This window comes from Gossypium hirsutum, chromosome D11, assembly GCF_007990345.1.
Source record: "Gossypium hirsutum isolate 1008001.06 chromosome D11, Gossypium_hirsutum_v2.1, whole genome shotgun sequence".
Lineage (NCBI taxonomy): Eukaryota > Viridiplantae > Streptophyta > Magnoliopsida > Malvales > Malvaceae > Gossypium > Gossypium hirsutum.
The window spans coordinates 48,925,810-48,944,089 of NC_053447.1; positions in this window are offsets into that span (position 1 = coordinate 48,925,810).

The window sequence follows — 18,280 nt, forward strand, 5'->3', positions numbered from 1 at the left end:
ATGAAGCTTAGCTCACATTACCTTATCTCTCTAAATCTGTTCAGGGCCTTAACTCCCCAAAAGCACAACACATGTAGGTGAGTACTCACAATCTTATGGCATGCCAACTATATCCAATGGTCTCAAAGTTCACAAGGCCAAAATATCTGTAATTAACACACATAATTACTTACCGTTTTCTACATTTTATCACTGCATAATCACATTATAAGCACAACATAATCACTATCATATGACACGTATAACATGCCCACAATCAACTCTTTCACAATAGCTATCATAAGTTTATTTTACTGTCACAATATCTCATTTTAATCCAAAATTTCATAACACATAATCACATATTATATCAAGAGTATGAGAAAGCTTAGACTTGAAATTTAGAGTAGGGGTTTAGGCTACTTCTAAATTCCCAATTAATGCAATGAATCGTGTCTACAAGCAGCGATTCTAAACACTCACTAATAACGCTTTCATCGAGATGGTAAAAGCTCAAACTAGCATTTTCTTAACTTGTAGAAGGTCCTAACGAATTTGAAGCTTCAACCAAATAAATCACACAACAACAAAATCAACATTTAGCCAAAAACTCTCCTAAATCAACTAAAAACACAAGCCTAAGCTAAATTCTCTTGAATCTGAAACCTTCGACATAGCAAACTTGAATTTCAATTATCTTAGTCTACACTTAATATTTTTTCCTAAAACCGATTCCATTCATCTAATTATTTACCTACGACTGATTCTCAACCTTTAAACTATGCAAAACTACCCAATTCATGGTATTGACATTTTTTGACATGTTATGGCAATTTTCACGAAAGTTCATTAAATCCTTAGAAATTTTTAACGGAACTTCAAAGTAAGTTTAGAAACCTTCTAATCTCATCAAAACTAATTGAAAAATAATTTGAAACCATATTTTTATCCAAAATCTCGAAATCCACCATTAACGACTCAATTTTTTACTTTTATTTAAAACATGTGATTTAATGATTAGAAACTCAGTTTAGAGGATCAAATAACATCAAAAACTAATAAGGAATTGAATCGTTACCTTCAATGGAAGAAAAAAGAAGGTTTAGTAAAAAAATTAAAAAATCCACAACTTTAAAGATAACAAAAATCAATGGTGCTTTGGGTATTTTTCTTAAAATTCTATGGAGTTTTATGGCTTGGGGAATGATAGAAATCAAAAGAATGAAGTTTAGAAATCAAAATTGAGTGGGAAGTGCTTAGAGAAGTAAGGGACAACAACACAAAACAAAATGGGAATAAACTAACGCGAAACCTATTAATGGGGGATGATATTAGGTTGAATTTTAAAATTTGGTTTAACTACCTCTTAGGCACTTATACCCTATTTCAAAATTAAAGGTCTTTTCAGCATTCTTTTCAAAAATTAATTTGATTTTCTAAAAGCCATATTCGAAAACATTTTTGGTTTACCATGCTACGAAATTTTTGAGCACACTAGAGCTAAAATTCCCATTTTACCCTAAAAAATTCTAAGCCCTATTTTAAGGTGTGACAAATCTCTCCCTCTAAAAAGAATTTTGTCCTCGAAATTTACTTGAGCTAAACAAATAAGGATATTACTGTCTCATCACATCTTTGACTTCTCAAGTAGCCTCTTTTGTTTTGTGGTTGTGCCATAAAACTTTAATCAATGGAACTCTCTTGTTTCGCAAAACATTCTCTTCACGAGCTAGAATCTCAACCAGTTCTTCCTCATAGGTGAGATCAGTTCAAACTTCAATCTCCTCCACTGGCACAAAATGCAACGGATCCAAACGATACTTCCGCAACATAGACACATGGAAAATAGCGTGAATTCGCTCAAGTTTTGGCAACAACTTGAGTCGATAAGCTACCGAACCAATCCTCTCAACAACTTTATAAGGTCCAACATGCCTTGGACTCAATTTACCTTTACTTACAAACCTAAAACCTTCTTTCAAGGTGAAACTTTCAAGAACACCTTATCGCCAACTTGAAACTCGATATCTCGACATTTCAAATTCGCATAAGATTTCTGCCTATCAAATGCTACTTTTAATCAATCATAAATCAACTTCACCTTCTCTTCAGTCTCACAAACTAAATCCAGTCCAACAACTCGCTTCTTATCCAATTTTGTCCAACACAAAGGAGTTCTACATTTCCTACCATACAACGTTTCAAACAGTGCCATACAAATACTCGCTCGAAAACTGTTGTTGTAAGCAAACTCTGTGAACGAAAAATATCACTCCTAACTAATACTGAACTCGATCACACAGCTTCGCAATATGTCATCTAGAACTTGAATTATCCTCTCAGATTGTCCATCAGTTTAGGGGTGATAAGCCATACTAAAACTAAATTTTGACCCCAAAGCCTCTTGCAAACTCGTTCAAAACCTCAAAATAAAATGTGGGTCTCTATTTGAAATAATAGAAACTAGACTTCCATGGAGACGTACAATTTTAGTGATGTACAACTCAACTAACTTCTGCAAAGAATAATTAGTACGCACTGCCAAGAAGTGTGCACTCTTCAAGAATCGATCAAATATTATCCATACTAAATCCTTCTTCATTGGAGTTAATGGAAAACCTGAAATAAAGTCTATAATGATCCTTTCCCACTTTCATTCAGGAATCGTAATCGATTGCAACAAACTTGAAGGAAACTGATGCTCTAACTTTACCTTCTGACAAACCAAACATCGAGTTACAAAATCTATAACATCATGCTTCAAACCAGGCCACCAATAAATCTCTCAAAGATCATGATACATTTTACCACTATCAGGATATTAACAGTCCGTTTTCAGTGAAATCAAAATAGTGATTTTGGGACCACAAATCCAAAGTCAAAAAATTTATTTTAATATTATTTTAATATCTACAGCATGATAATATGATAGTATAAAAATTTCATTAAGAAATTTTACCATTTGTATGCTCAATTTAATGAAAGGACTAAATTACATAAAGTGCGAAAGTTGTGTTCTATTAGTTAAAGGTGTTAAATAGCTATAGAGCCTTAAAGTGGAAGTTCTTATATGGTAATTAGACCATTAATTGAGTTAGTGGATGTGCATGGCTTGGTAATTATGAAATATTTAAAGTTAGGTAAGGGTAATTTGGTAATTAGGTAAATAAAAGCTAAATTAAATAAAAGAAAAACCTAAAAGCTATCATCTTCTTCCATTTTACATGCCTTAGCAAAATTTCACCATTGGAGAAGAGGAAATTTTTGTTCAAGCCATTTCCTTTGCATGTAAGTGAAAACCTATCCCGTTTTAATGATTTTTATATTTTCGGGATCGTTGTAGCTTAACCTAGCTAACTAGAGGACTAATTTGAAAAATGGTTGAAAGTATAGGGTTTTTCCATGAGATAATTTTAGTTGTTTGTGAAGTTTAATGAAATAAAATTAATCCTTGTTGTGAGTTAAACACTTTTTGTTAAGTGATTTTTAATGAAATTGTTAATTAGGGGTTAAATTGTGAAATATAAAAATTATACGGTAAGTGTGTGAAATTGTGAAATGTATAGACTACTATGAGTATATATAATATCTGGCTAGGCCTAGGTGTGTATGAAATTGCATGAATTTCATTTTTATGAGCCTAGGGACTAAATTGTAAAGAAGTTAAAAGTATAGGGGCAAAATAGTAATTTTGCCATAACATGATTTTGGTTTGAATTGTATAGAATGAGAATTAAGTTAGTTAAATTTGATTATATAGATCAAGAAAAGAGACCTTCAGAATTAAATCAGGGAAAAGACAGAGTAGTGGACTAATCGATCGATTTTCTCCGTACTAATTCGAGATAAGTCCATATATTTAATAAGCATTAAATTATATGTGTTTTAAATGCTTAATTAATATAATTGTGATGATATAACATCGCGAAAATTCTCGGTGAGGTATCGGCAACGTATGAATCCCGGTTGAACTTTAGGAATAGATAGGATACAAATGACATGTCATTAGGGGTTATCATGTTTTGGGTACTGGTTTCATACGTCCTATCGGTGGCTGAGTTTCCGACATGTGTTGCGGTTACTTTGCAGCTTGTGTGAGCAATACCGTGTAGCTAAGTCTTGACTGATAGCTCTTGTGAGCAGACCCAGTGATGGCTTGAGAGTGAGCATTAATATGAGAGATGAGATAGTGGTGGTTTTGACCATGTATTGGCACTTAGTGTGTGAGATATCTGAGTATCCTATAGTATTCCAAATGATTCAACGGGCACAGTGATGATATGAAGTTATACGAGGTTGATACAAACTAGTAGAGGTATTCATGTGAAATACGGGAAGTAATTCATTTTGATATATTCATACATAGCTAACATGATTGTGGATTATGTGTTAGGCTTTGGGCCAAATGGAGTTATCTATGTCTTAATTTTTCTTATATAAATTGTGGATGAATGGTAAGTTGTATTTCTAGTTATACGAACTTACTAAGCTTAATTGCTTACTTTATTTATTTTTTCATATTTTATAGCGTTTCGGAAGCTCTCTCGTTTTGGAAGTTGTCGGAGATTGCGTCACACTATCAAATACACATTTTGGTACTTTGAACTTTATATTTTGGGTAAATGGCATGTATAGTTGTTTTGGCTAATGTAACCTATATGTCTTGTTGTGTTTTGGCCATTTAATTTGGCTTGAAAATGGTATATGTTTGGTTATGTGAATATGTATAAATGACCTTATGGTATGTGGTGTATAGTTGCTATGTGAATGCCTTGTTTGTGAATTGGTATTGTGGGTACCAAATGGTTGAAATTGAGATGTCGTATGCATGTTGAATTTAGGCACAATGTCTCATATATGAGTTTGATCATTTAGGTATATTTTGGAATTGTGATTGGTATGTTTTAAAGTGGTCAATGAATGTGATTATGGGTATCATGTTGTATGTGTGGATATTACCTATTATAAACTTGATATAGGTTGGTTTTGAATGCTTATTTATGCCATGGTTGTATGCGCATTCTTGAGCTTAGGTTGGTACCACATTGGGCGAGAAATATGACTTGGAAAATGACCTATTTTTGTCCACACGGGCAGAAACACGGGCATGTGTCTCAGTCGTGTGTGACACAAAACCAGGTGACACAGCCGTGTGTCCCCTAATACTTCTTTAGAAATCAAGTCAATAGCTTCACACGGCCTAGCACATAGGTGTGTGGCTTGGCCGTGTGGCACAAGTTAGTATACCCTCCAGTTTTCACATGGATTAGCATACGGCCTGGCACACGGGCGTGTGAGGCCATTTCAAAGGGTACACGGCCTGGCACACCGGCATGTGGGTTGGCTGTGTGACCCAAGTCAGTGAGTTACACGAGGTCGGGCACAGGCTGGGACACGGTCGTGTGTCCCCATTTTGAATGCCCACATGGCCTGAGACACGGGCGTGTGTCCCCTATACATTGGAAAATTTCAGTGTCTTTTTAAAAATTCCTTGAGTACTCGATTTAGTCCCGAATCACTTTTAATGTCTATTTAGGGCCTCGAGGGCTCGTATTAGGGACTATATGAATGAATTTGAATGGTTGTTAAATTGAATGAGAAATGAATTCGAGATGTATGATTGTTTGACCTATAAGTCTGGTAATGCTCTGTAACCCTGCTCCGGCATCGGATACGAGTTAGAGGTGTTACAGGGATGCATAGTGTAAAGGCTACTATGTGCCTCGGTAAGAATCACTTGCCTCAAATCTACATCATGTGACACACATAATCTACCTCGAAAGTTCAATATACCATTATTGTGAACATCAAAATCTCTCTTGACACCTGCTCAACCTATCGAATTCTTTTTAACAACTCCCTATATAACAACTGTTTCTCCTTAACTTGTTGCGACAATGTCGGCCTCACTTGAAGTTCAGCAAACAAACCACCATCACTAGCTAAACTCAAACGCGCAAACATTGCTCCCAACTCTGCCATCGACTTTCTACTCAAAGCGTCAGCAACAACATTCGCCTTGCCAGGATGATACTCTATCAGATAATCATAATCTTTCAAAAGCTTAATCCAACGCCTTTGCCTTAAATTCAACTCATTTTGGGTGAGTTGGTACTTAAGGCTCTTATGATCTGTGTAGATGATACACTTCTCTCCATACAAGTAATGATGCCAAATCTTAAGGGCAAATACCACAACAACCAATTCCAAATCATGAGTAGGATAATTGCGCTCATGCGTCTTCAACTGTCTTGAAGCATAAGCCACAGTTTTACCCTCTTGCATTAACACACAATCGAGACCCGAATATGAAGCGTCACTGTAAGCCACAAAATCTTTTCCAGGCTCTGGTTCAATTAACACAGGTGTCTCATTCATTCAAAACTGCCTTAAGATGTTCAAAACATTTATGCCTTTTGACAGTCTATTCAAACACCATGCTTTTCTGAAGTAGTTCCGCTAAGGGTGCAACAATTGGGGAAAACCTTTCAATGAACCTATGATAATAACCAGTCAAACCCAAGAAACTCTGAACTTTAGTAGCACTCCTAGGCAACTTGCACTCTAAGATTGCCTCAATCTTCTTTGTACCCACTTGAATCCTTTCTGCCGACACAACATGACCTAGAAACACCACTTCCTTAAGCCAATATTCACACTTACTCAACTTTGCAAACAACTTCTTATCTCACAAAATCTGTAAAATAACCCTTAAGTGCATGTTGTGATCTTCCTTAGATTGAGAATACACCAAAATATTGTCTATGAAGGCAACCACAAATTGATCCAAGTACGAATGGAATACTTGATTCATCAAATCCATGAATGCAATAGAGACATTAGTTAAACCAAATGGCATGACGAAAAACTCATAATGCCTATATCGAGTCCTAAAAATAGTTTTCAAGATATCAAACTCCTTTACCTTCAATTGATAATACCCAGATCTTAAATCAATCTTTGAAAACAGTGCTGCACCTCAGTTTATGATAAAAAAAATCAACAATTCGAGGCAAAGGATACTTGATTGCAGCCGTAAACCAACTAAAAATTTGACAAAGTCAAGTGCACTTATCAATAAATAGTATAGCTACGGTGAGTAAAGATATCGTTCCCATGAGGATTAAAAGTACTATTAATTACTGTCTTTCTATTATTTAACAGATAAATTGGAGAGATTGATTAAAACTAAAATTAACTAAATTAATTAACTAAAGAACATGAAAAAGAACGAATCAGGAAAACAAACGATTAACAACCAATAAACGAAACAATACCCAGGAAAGAATCCACCTAGATTTCATCTGTCACTATCAATCTGAATTAAACAATTTCTTTACTTAGTTTCTTAATCCGTGGAAATACCTAAATTATTCTAATACCTCTTTCGAGAGTAAGAGAAACTGACTCTAGGTTGATTAATTAAAATTTCTTTCTAATTAAAACCCTATTATCGCATTAACTCGATTTATGGATCCCCCTATTAGATTTGACTCCAATCCAGTTGATTTATGTTGTCCAATTTCTAGGATTGCATGCAACTCCACTCAATTATGCTAGATCTACTTTAAACAGGGACTTTTCCTCCTCTGATCTAAGCACAAAAAATATGGATTAATAATAAGGAAATATTAATCTAAGAATTAAGCACACATAATTGAGAACAAGATTCAAGTATTTATTACGTAAAATAGAAATCAAAAGAGAGAATTTATCATAGGGTTCATCTTCCTAGGTATTTAGAAAATTATTTCATAATCGCAAATAAAAACACCCCAAAGAAAATATAACCACAAGAAATAAAGAAATTCATAATAAACTTCAAAGAAATCAAAAGAAGATCTTCAATCTTGATGGAAATCTACTTCATAGTCGACTTCAATGTTGTTTTTCAAGTTTTTTTCTTCAATATTCTCTGACGGTTTACTCCGCTCTTCTTATATTTGGTATATATAGGTCTTAGAATGCCCGCAAAACCTAAAAATTGTGTTTTTTCGTGTGTTTAAAGTGCAGATCGTGATTTCCACATGGTCTGGCAAATGGCCATGTGGTAGCCCTTGTGGATCACACAGCCATGTGCCTAGCCTGTGTGGAATCACCCAACCTGTGTGGCTGTTGAAACCTGGTCCGATTTTTTGATTTTTGCTCGTTTTTCGATTATTTTGCTCCCAAATGCTCTCCTATGTATAGAAACATGAATTTAAGGGATTAGGAGCATAAAATTCACCATTTTAAATCAAATAATTAACCAAAAATGCATTAGTAATGAGGATAAAACATGCTACTTTTAGCACCTATCAATACTTGTTCTTAATATTCAACTTATTCAACTACCTATAGTTAATACACAACCGCATCGTACCATCCTTCTTCTTCAAAAGTAAAATCAGTGCGCTCCACGGAGATACACTCGGTCAAATAAAACCTCTGTTAAGCAACTCTTGCAACTGAATCTTTAATTCCTTAAGCTCTTTTGGTGCCCTGCGATAGGGCGCAATAAACACTGGTGCAGTACCAGGATAGAGTTCAATACCAAACTCAACATTACATTCCGGCGGTAAACCAAACAACTCTTTAGGAAATATGTCAGAAAGTCCTTAATAGTGTGAATATCCTGAACTCTCAACTCCTTACTAATCGAATTCATCACATAAGCTAAGTAAGCTTCATAACCTTTTCCCATAATCTTTTCAGCCTTCATAGCCAAAACCACATTAGACATAAATCCCAGTCTTTCACCCACAAAAAACAATTTCCAGCCCATCGCTATTCCTCAAAGTAATTTGTTTCGTCTCAAAATCTACCTTAACCTTATGCTCGGTCAACTAGTCCTTACCAAGAATCACTTCAAAACCATAGAAAGGCAATTCCATAAGATCAGTAGAGAAAATGTGCCCTTGAATCATAAGTGGACATCTACGGTAAACTTTATTCATTCCCACACTATAACCAAAGGAATTGATAATAGTCATACTCAAATCAATAGTCTCTACAGGAATCCCTAACTTACAAGCCAATTCACTTAAGATATATGAATGCGTAGAACTAGAATCCACGAAAGAAAATAAGGGAGTAGACTGCTAAGTGAAAGTACCTGCAATTACATTAGTCTGATCTTGATCCTCTGGCTCCTTAACAGCATAAACCCAAACTGGAACTCCAGACTCAACCTATGTAGCAACAGTATGAGCAACAATTCGCTGCCTAACCGGTTTCCCATTACCTCTATTGTGACCACGACCTCTAGCAGGCGCAGAAGTATTTGTCGAACTATGAATCTGTGAAACCTCAACTTTATTTAGGCAATCTCTCAGAAAATGTTCCTTTGAACCACACTTAAAATAACCACCTGTCATCTTGCGACACTCACCAGGATGCCTATGCTCACAGTGTGCACAAAGTGGCCATCTAAAACCACTAGTCGAACTGCAAGTACTAACCATAAGACTAATCTGCTGCCTAAACTAACTCGGTTGAGACCCACATCTCGTACCCATACTAGAACTATGACTATCATGCCCTCTCCTAGGCAATCGACTAGATGCACCATTAGAAGTCCCCTTACCAGATTTAGTAACCACAAAACAAGGTAGCTCAGCCAAAGTCTCCCAACTGCTTTAGATTTTTCAACTAACTTATAAACATCTCTGCATTCTGAGCAACCAAGTAAACCTGAATCTCATGATTAAGCCCAAAACGAAACCTCTTACAATGATCCATGTCAATTAAAACCATCTTATGTGCGTATTGACTAAGTCCCATAAACTCTGCCTCATAGTCACCCACTGACATATCACTTTGAACCAAATCCAAAAACTCACATTTACCAGCCTCCATGTACTGCTTGCCCATAAGCTTCCTCTTAAAAACCTCAAGAAAACAACCTCAAGTCAAACGATCAGCAGTAGTACCTCTCTTAACCGTATTCCACTAACGATGAGCCTTACCTTCAATTAGGGACACAGTACAACCCAACTTCTCATTGCCAGAATAAGACATCTACTAGAGGATCCTTTCAACACCTTCTAACTAGTATTCAACTACGGTCGGATCGATCCCTTTTACTCCAAAAAACTCTTTACCATCCAACGCTCGTAGACGTTCAAGCAACAACCCTCTATTAACAGACGCATGATTGGCAGGTGCAAGAGCATGGTTAGCACCAACAATACACTAAAATACTCCAATCATAGCTTCTATTAAAGGGCAACACCCTTATCATGTATGTTTACTCTACGTGGTGGCACAGGAGGTGTAGAGGATGTACCATCCTCTTGAGCAATAACTCCTGGTTTAACACGTCTAAAAGGCATATCAAATAATCTAACGTGCAAACAAGCAAGCAAAGGTGTGAGTGGCGAGAAATAATCTAAGTTACATCCCTGTAAGAGAACTTTAGGATTAAAGCAATGTGTTCTCGTTCTTACCCCAAATGCAATTCAATTAGGGATAATTTCAACAACCTAAGCAATCAGAGTAACTTAAACACTTAGGTTTCACAACCCCAATCCATACAACAGTCACCTAAGTCTGAGTATTAGTGAACCTATGCTTTGATACAACCAAATGTAACACCCTATACCTGACTCGGTCGTCGAGCCGGAATATCAAGATGTCACACCACCATCACACATCATATGCATTTCAAATGGTCTCGTTATTTAGGAAAATCTTTTATTTTAGCTTTTGAATAATTATAATCCATACAGATTACATTCATCATTAAAACATGCCAAACATTAATCAAGTGAGCATAAAACAAGAATTAAACATGTATTAGAACAACACAAAAAAATTTTGAAAAAAATCACGTAGGTATTGATACTGAATCAAATGTATTAATATTACTCTCAAATGTTATCAATATTGATTGGAAAATCGATACCAAAGTAGTATTGTGTTTCTCGTTTAAAATCAAAACCTTAGAAATAATCGGTACCTTGCATAAAGTATCAATTATTTTACCCTCAGTATCGATACTCGTAATGTGGTATCGATACAATATTTTTGAAAGGCATATATCACATTACACATATCCACATTTAATGATAATTTGACACTTGAGCTATGGAACATAGAATTGGGCTCTATCGCCACACATCAGATACACAGGTCTCCAACACACCAAATGACCCATAGAGTCGAACATATCCCAAAAAGTATAGCATATAATTAGCACTCTCCAATACACCAAACATGTCCTAGTGAATGGAGCTTAGCTCACATTACCTTATCTCTCCAAATTTGTCCCGGGCCTTAACGCCCTAAAAACACAACACATATAGGTGAGTACTCACAATCATATGGCATGCTAACTATATCCAACGGCCTCAAAGTTCACAAGGCCAAAATATCTGTAATTAACATACATAATTACTTATCGTTTTCTACATTTTATCACTGCATAATCACATTATAAGCACAACATAATCACTATCATTGGAATGTATAACATGCCCACAATAAACTCTTTCACAATAACCATCATAAGCTTATTTCACATGTCACAATATCTCATTTTAATGCACAATTTTACAACACACAATCACATATTAAATCAAAAGTATGAGAAAGATTAAACTCAGAATTTAGGGTAAGATTTTAGGCTATTTCTAAATTCCCAATTAACGCAATTAATCGTGTCTACAAGCAACGATTCTAAATACTCACTAGTCACGCTTTCGACAAGATGCCAAAAGCTCAAACTAGCCTTTGCTTAACTCATAAAAGGTCCTAATCAATCCAAAGCTTCAACCTAATAAATCACACAACACAATCGACATTTAGCCAAAGACTCTCCTAAATCAACCAAAAATATGAGCCTAAGCTAAATTCTCTTGAAATCTAAACATTCGACATAGCAAACTTGAATTTCAATTATCTCGGTCTACACTTAATCTTTTAGCTAATTCTATTCATCTAATTTTTCACCTACGACTGATTCTCAACCTTTAAACTATGCAAAACTACTCAATTCATGGTATTGATATTTTTTGGTATGTTATGGCAATTTTCACGAAAATTCATTAAATCCTTGTAAATCTTTACCCAAAATTCAAAGTAAGTTTAGAAACCTTCTAATCTCATCAAAACTAATTGAAAAATACTTTGAAACCACATTTTTACCCAAAGTCCTGAAATCTACCATTAACGACCTAATTTTTAGCTTTTATTTAAAACATATAATTTAATGGTTAGAAACTCAGTTTAGAAGGTCAAATAACATAAAAAAACTAATAAGTAATAGAATCATTACCTTTGATAGAATAAAATCGAAGGTTTAGTCAAAAATTTGAAAAACCCACAACTTGAGAGATGACAAAAATGAATGGTGCTTTAGGTGTTTTTCTTACAATTCTATGGAGTTTTATGACTTGATGAATGATAAAGATAAAAAGAGTGAAGGTTGGAAATCAAAATTGAGTGGAAAGTGATTTGAGAAGCAAGGGACGGCAACATAAAACAAAAAGGGAAGAAACTAATGTGAAACCTGTACGTGGGGGATGATATTAGGTTGAATTTTAAAATTTAGTTTAACTGCCTCTTAGACACTCAAAATTTAGACCCTTTTACCAATCAATCCCTATTTCAAAATTAGAGGTCTTTTCAACATTCTTTTCAAAAATTTATTTGATTTTCTAAAAGTCATAGTTGAAAACATTTTCTATTTACCATGCTACGAAATTTTTGAGCACACTAGAGCTAAAATTCTCATTTTACCCTCGAAACTTCTAGGCCTTATTTTGGGGTGTGACACATTGACTGTCTTAAGAATCATAGAACGATTAGAGTGCTAAATCTAACACCCCTTAGTGTCAACTCTAACTTTTGGCACCATCAAGTTTCAGTTTTTTTTTGTGTATTTCCATCAAGCTCTAGCTTGAGATAGATTCTTGGCTTTTTCATGTTATATTTGGGATTCTATCTTTACAGGTTCCTCCAAATTTTTGGTTTTCTTAAACCCTTTTCTATTTCTAATTTCTTTAACTCTCTTACATTTTTTGGTGTTATTGGTTTCTTGTTCATCTTGGGTTTCTTAAAGCTTATCCCCAGTTTTTGGTTTTTTATAGCTCCTAGAATTTTTGAGTTTGATAAAGCTTCTATTTTTAATCTACATGTTTGGATTTCTTAGAAGTTTCTCTATTTTTGGGTTTCTTAAAGCATCTTTTGGTTTTATATAACTTCCCAAGTATATTTAATCTCTATTTTTGGGTTTATTAGAGCTTCCTCCATTTTTTTGTTTCGTAAATTTTTCATCTTTGGGTTTCATAAAGTCTCCTAATCACATTCAATGTCCATTTATGATTTTCTTAAAGCATATTCCATTTTTGGGTTTCTTAAAGCTCCCATCATATTTTTGTTTCATGATGTTTTCCCAACATAATCTATAATCACATTTGTAGCCTAAATTCTGCAATCATAATTCTACGATCACAATTTTATTTCATGTATCTATAATCATATCTATTGTCTAGTTTTTGCAATCACGTACATAGTCTGCAATAACATCTATAGTCTAAATTCTTCGACCATGATTTTGTAGTCCATATTCTAAGGCCACTCTAAAGTTATGATTTTAAGGGCACTTTGAGGTTACAATTCTAAGGTTACTATGAAACAATGATTTTGATGTAATGACTTTGAAGTCATGAAAAATTTTGAGATCGTTGCAACTAGAATAAATTCAAGTTTAAACTGCCATTCTTGTTTTCTATTAAATTCTTATTTTATTTCAGTGAAGCCCCAACTCTCTTTATCTGGTTTTTTAGGTACAACTATTGTGATATTTATTGGTTTATTTTTGTGAAGTTTCAACTTCTTTCATTTTATTTTTTGGTACAACTATTATGTTGTTTGTTAGTTTTGTTTTTGCAAAACTTCAACTCTTTTCATGTTATTGTGGGTGCAATTCCCATGTTTTTCTTATTCCACATTGTTTGTTGGCTTTCTTTCCATGGGGTTTTTTTTTCTTTTCCAAGTTGTTCGTGGGTGTAACTCTTTGTTTTAGAATTAGTTTTTGTGGTGTTTCGACTGTCTTCCATGTTTTCTTGTAGATTTTGTTCCTTTGGAGCTTCGACTTCCTTGATGTCATTTTTGGATGCAACTCTCGTTATTATTTGTAGGTTTTATCTTTATGGAACTTTAAACTCTTAGATAATCAATTTGCCTTATCTGTCGTAATTTGATACATCAAATTAGGCTCCCCATTCACTTAATGAGCTTATTATCGAGCAATTTGAATGTTTTTTCTCTATTTTTACTTAGTTTTAGTTTTTTGTGTTAATAAGTGAATTAATGCATTTTATGTTACTTTGGAGACCTGAATAGGTCAAATGCACCATAGGGACCGTAACGGTTGATTGAGTATTGTAGGGAGTCAACAGTGACCCGAACATGAATGAAAACATCACCTAGAAGGGGGTATCGTGATATTGAAATATGGAAGTCGTGATACCTCTAACAGTGTTGAAACAAGAAGAATTGAGGCCATATACCATGGTATTGCGATACCAGCCTTGGGTATCATGATACCCAACCTCCTAAAGACCCCTATTATTTCAAGACTGTCGTGGATATCGCATTATCGAACCATGGGTATCGTGATACCCTTGATGAGAGGAGACAAAAATTGACTGTAATGGTAGTCCTTGTCCAATTTCAACACTAACAAAAAATACATGCAGAGGGGCATTTTGGGCATATTTTTTGGATTATAATAAGATAAAAGAAGTCTTCTTTTGGCTGAAAAAAGGGGAGACCTTTAGACTATTTTTCTTTCTCATCTTTTTTAGCTTACGGTTTAGTTGCTTTTTTCATCTATTTAGTATTCAAGCTCTTTCTTTTCTGGTTCTATGTTAAGTTAGTTAGTTAGTTAAGTTTACTATAGCTGGGTGTTAATTAGTTTTAAATACTTCAATTTTCCTTATAGTTACACTTTAATCCTTTGGTTTAATATTATTCAACTTTGTTTTATTTTACATGTTAAAAATCATTTGTTTAGTGTTTATTCATCTATGCTACCATTGTTATGTTCTCCAAGCTTTTGCAAGAAATCTTGGGTTTTTATTGCTTTGCTTTACGTTTAAGTTGATGCAATTTTTAACAGATTATTTTTTGTTAGGGTGTTTAGATATAATCATGAGTAGCTAAATTCTAAGTGGTTGGTTGATGGAAATGTTGGGAAAGTGATTTTTAGGTCCAAGGACAAAATCGTAAAATATGGACTAAATCGAATAGAATTCCAAACTTAGGATTGACCCCCATAAGGGAAAATTTAGATAAGTGAGACAAAGAAAAGATCTTATCAAGCACCAATTCAATTATCCTGAGTTAGTGTGGTGAGGTCAAGAGATATACCAGACTAATTTGTCTAGTTTGGTAAAACTGAGACCGAGAGGTAAAATTGAACCAATTTAGTAGTATTAGCGATTTAGATCCCTAATTCAAAGGTTAACCAACAACATGGAAATTAACCAATCGCTGTCTATTATCGAATTTGTTAGTTTCATAGTTTGCGTGATTTACAATTTAGTCTTTTCCATTTTTTAGATAATTAGTTAGTTTAATTCGCCTTCAATTATGATTTGTCGTAATACAACACTTAGTGAATAGTTAGCTAGACTTCCAAATTGCATGCTATAGTTTAGAATCACTTGAGCACGAAACTCTCTTGGGTTCGATCTTTAGAATACTTGTGTGTTCCATTGTAACACTAAAAATATTACAATTGACTTGTCACACTTGCAATACACCGCACGTAGATTGATTGTATTTGTGTTGATTCTCAACCTCGGCAATTGAGGTAATCACTGCCTTTGTATTGTTTGGCCATGTGATTCTCTTAATGGTGAGATCTAGAAAATTTGTAATCATGTTCTTGAGGACGTCTAAGTATTTTACCAATGTCCGCTCTTTAACTTTATGTTGATTGTTGAATTGATTTTCTACCAATTGAGAGTTTATAAAAACCTTCAGTATTCCAATGTTTAAAGACTTAGCTAATTCCAATTCTACTATGAGCACTTTATATCCTATATTGTTTTTCAAAGCGGGGGAAATTAGATTTTAGTAGTATTGTCATTCTTGTCCCTTTGGATTTATAAATAGAAGTCCTGCTCTTGCTTTATCTTTAGTCGATGAACCATCAATGTATATTAACCAAGAAGAGAATTGCTTCAAAAAACGACCATATGCCTTTGCTTCAGAAGAATTACATGTAGCCGTTGGGTTATCTAGAGCTTGATACTTATGTGCTTTAGGGGATTTTGTAGTTGCTTGCAAGATTAAGTCCTCAACCTAGAATTTTGTGGGTACAACTTTCATGTTTCTTTAGAATTAGTATTTTTGGAGCTTTGCCTCTACTCCATTGATTTTTTTAGATTTTGTTCCTGTGGAACTTTGACTTCCTTAATGTCATTTTTAGGGTGCAACTCTTGTTGGCATAATTTTAATTTTTTGAAGAGTTTGGTTTAATAAAATTCCATCATTCACTTTAATATCATTTGTATTTGTCTTCAATGGTTGTTGCATGCAAAGCAAAATGAATAAGAAAATATTGGCTTACTAATTACCTAATGCTTAACTAATATTAAGTTGCATAATGTGGTTGGATCATAATGTGAGAAAAAAACTTATATTAGTAAGTAATCTAAAAGTCCCATAGCCTAATCAAAATTGAGCAAATTAATTAAAAGACTATTATGTCGTCTATCAAGTCCAAGTGGGAGATACATTGTCTTGGGTGTCAGAGCAGATGACTCCTAGAAAACATGGTCATGGATATGGTTGTCTAGACTGAAAGTATATTAGACAGGACCCATGGATTTATTCTATTTGTGACATTCATAGTGTGACTTACCTCAATCCTGAGTAAGTGATGAGCTATGTAAGTGATGAACTATGTGTGCATCACTTGTATGCTTTAATATATTGAAAGCTAGAGTTCAATTGGTAATAGAGTTGAAAGCTTATACGTTGAGTATACAACTTCTGCATGACATAGCTTCACTTATAATAATGGAATGCATAACTCGATATAGGGTAAATGATAAACTCTCATTAGCATTATATGATAGATGGAAAAGTAATGTGGCCATAGGTCATTTGTCTAGGACGAATGATTTAATTACTATATGTTAGTGATTGACTTTTTCATAAAAGAAGATGTAATGATTTCCATGAGACATAATAAGATCATATTGGATGGACAGATTTAACCCAAAGAGATTAAGGATATCCTATAAGGGTAACACATTTATGGAAAGGTCATCAGACAAGCACATGATAAATAGCTTTTATAATGATATATAATAGGAAGAGTTCAATCATGTTACTTTAGTGGAATGACTCTTTGACTAAATAATGTTGTAATTAATAAACGATGAGTTAGAACTTAACTACAAATTATTTGAGCCTTAATTATATATGTCCAATCAATCCCTACGCTAGCTTGATACAACCTTTTTGGCTTACATTTAATCGATGAGATGAATATATGAAAATGATGAATTTGTAACACCCTATACTCGGCCGGGTCGTCGAGCCCGAATATTAGGATGCCACACTACTGTCTCATCAACAATCATAGTCAACATTTTATCAAACATGTGATTAATGTCACATTATTCATCTTAAATGTATATATAGAGTTCCTAAGCCACGAATACTCAAAGTAACATTAAATTAAGCCATACAAACATCGATCGAGCTTATTATGCAATTGCAACATGCATATAAACCACTCAACAAAATTTCAATACAATTAACGTAGGTATTGATTCTGGAACTATGGTATCGACAATTTTCTTATATGGTATCGATACTGCTTGAAAAATTGGTACCAAAAGAACATTTTGTTTCTCGCTTTAAATTAAAACACAAGAAAATATCAGTACATTTCAAAAAGTATCAGTTTTATTACCCCAAATATCGATACTTGTGATATGGTTTCGATACCCAATTACCATTATGACTTTTTGCACTTTTGAAAATCATGGAAGTATCATTTTTAAAACCCGAATATCGATACCTCTGTTCCAGACAACAAAAATACAACAATTAAAGCAATTAGTCCAATCTAAATTAAGTCTATTCAACATGCATCTTTTATCACCTCAAACAATTGTCAAAACGACTAAAATAATAGTTCTAAACATTAAAAATATGTCCGATCAAGAATCAACATGTCAAAGTCCAAATTCTTAAATCTTGAGAACAAATAAGTTATGAAAATATCCAAAACATCATGGCAACATTCATGCAACAGTTTCACCACATTGCCTTATTCCCACAATTCCAAAAT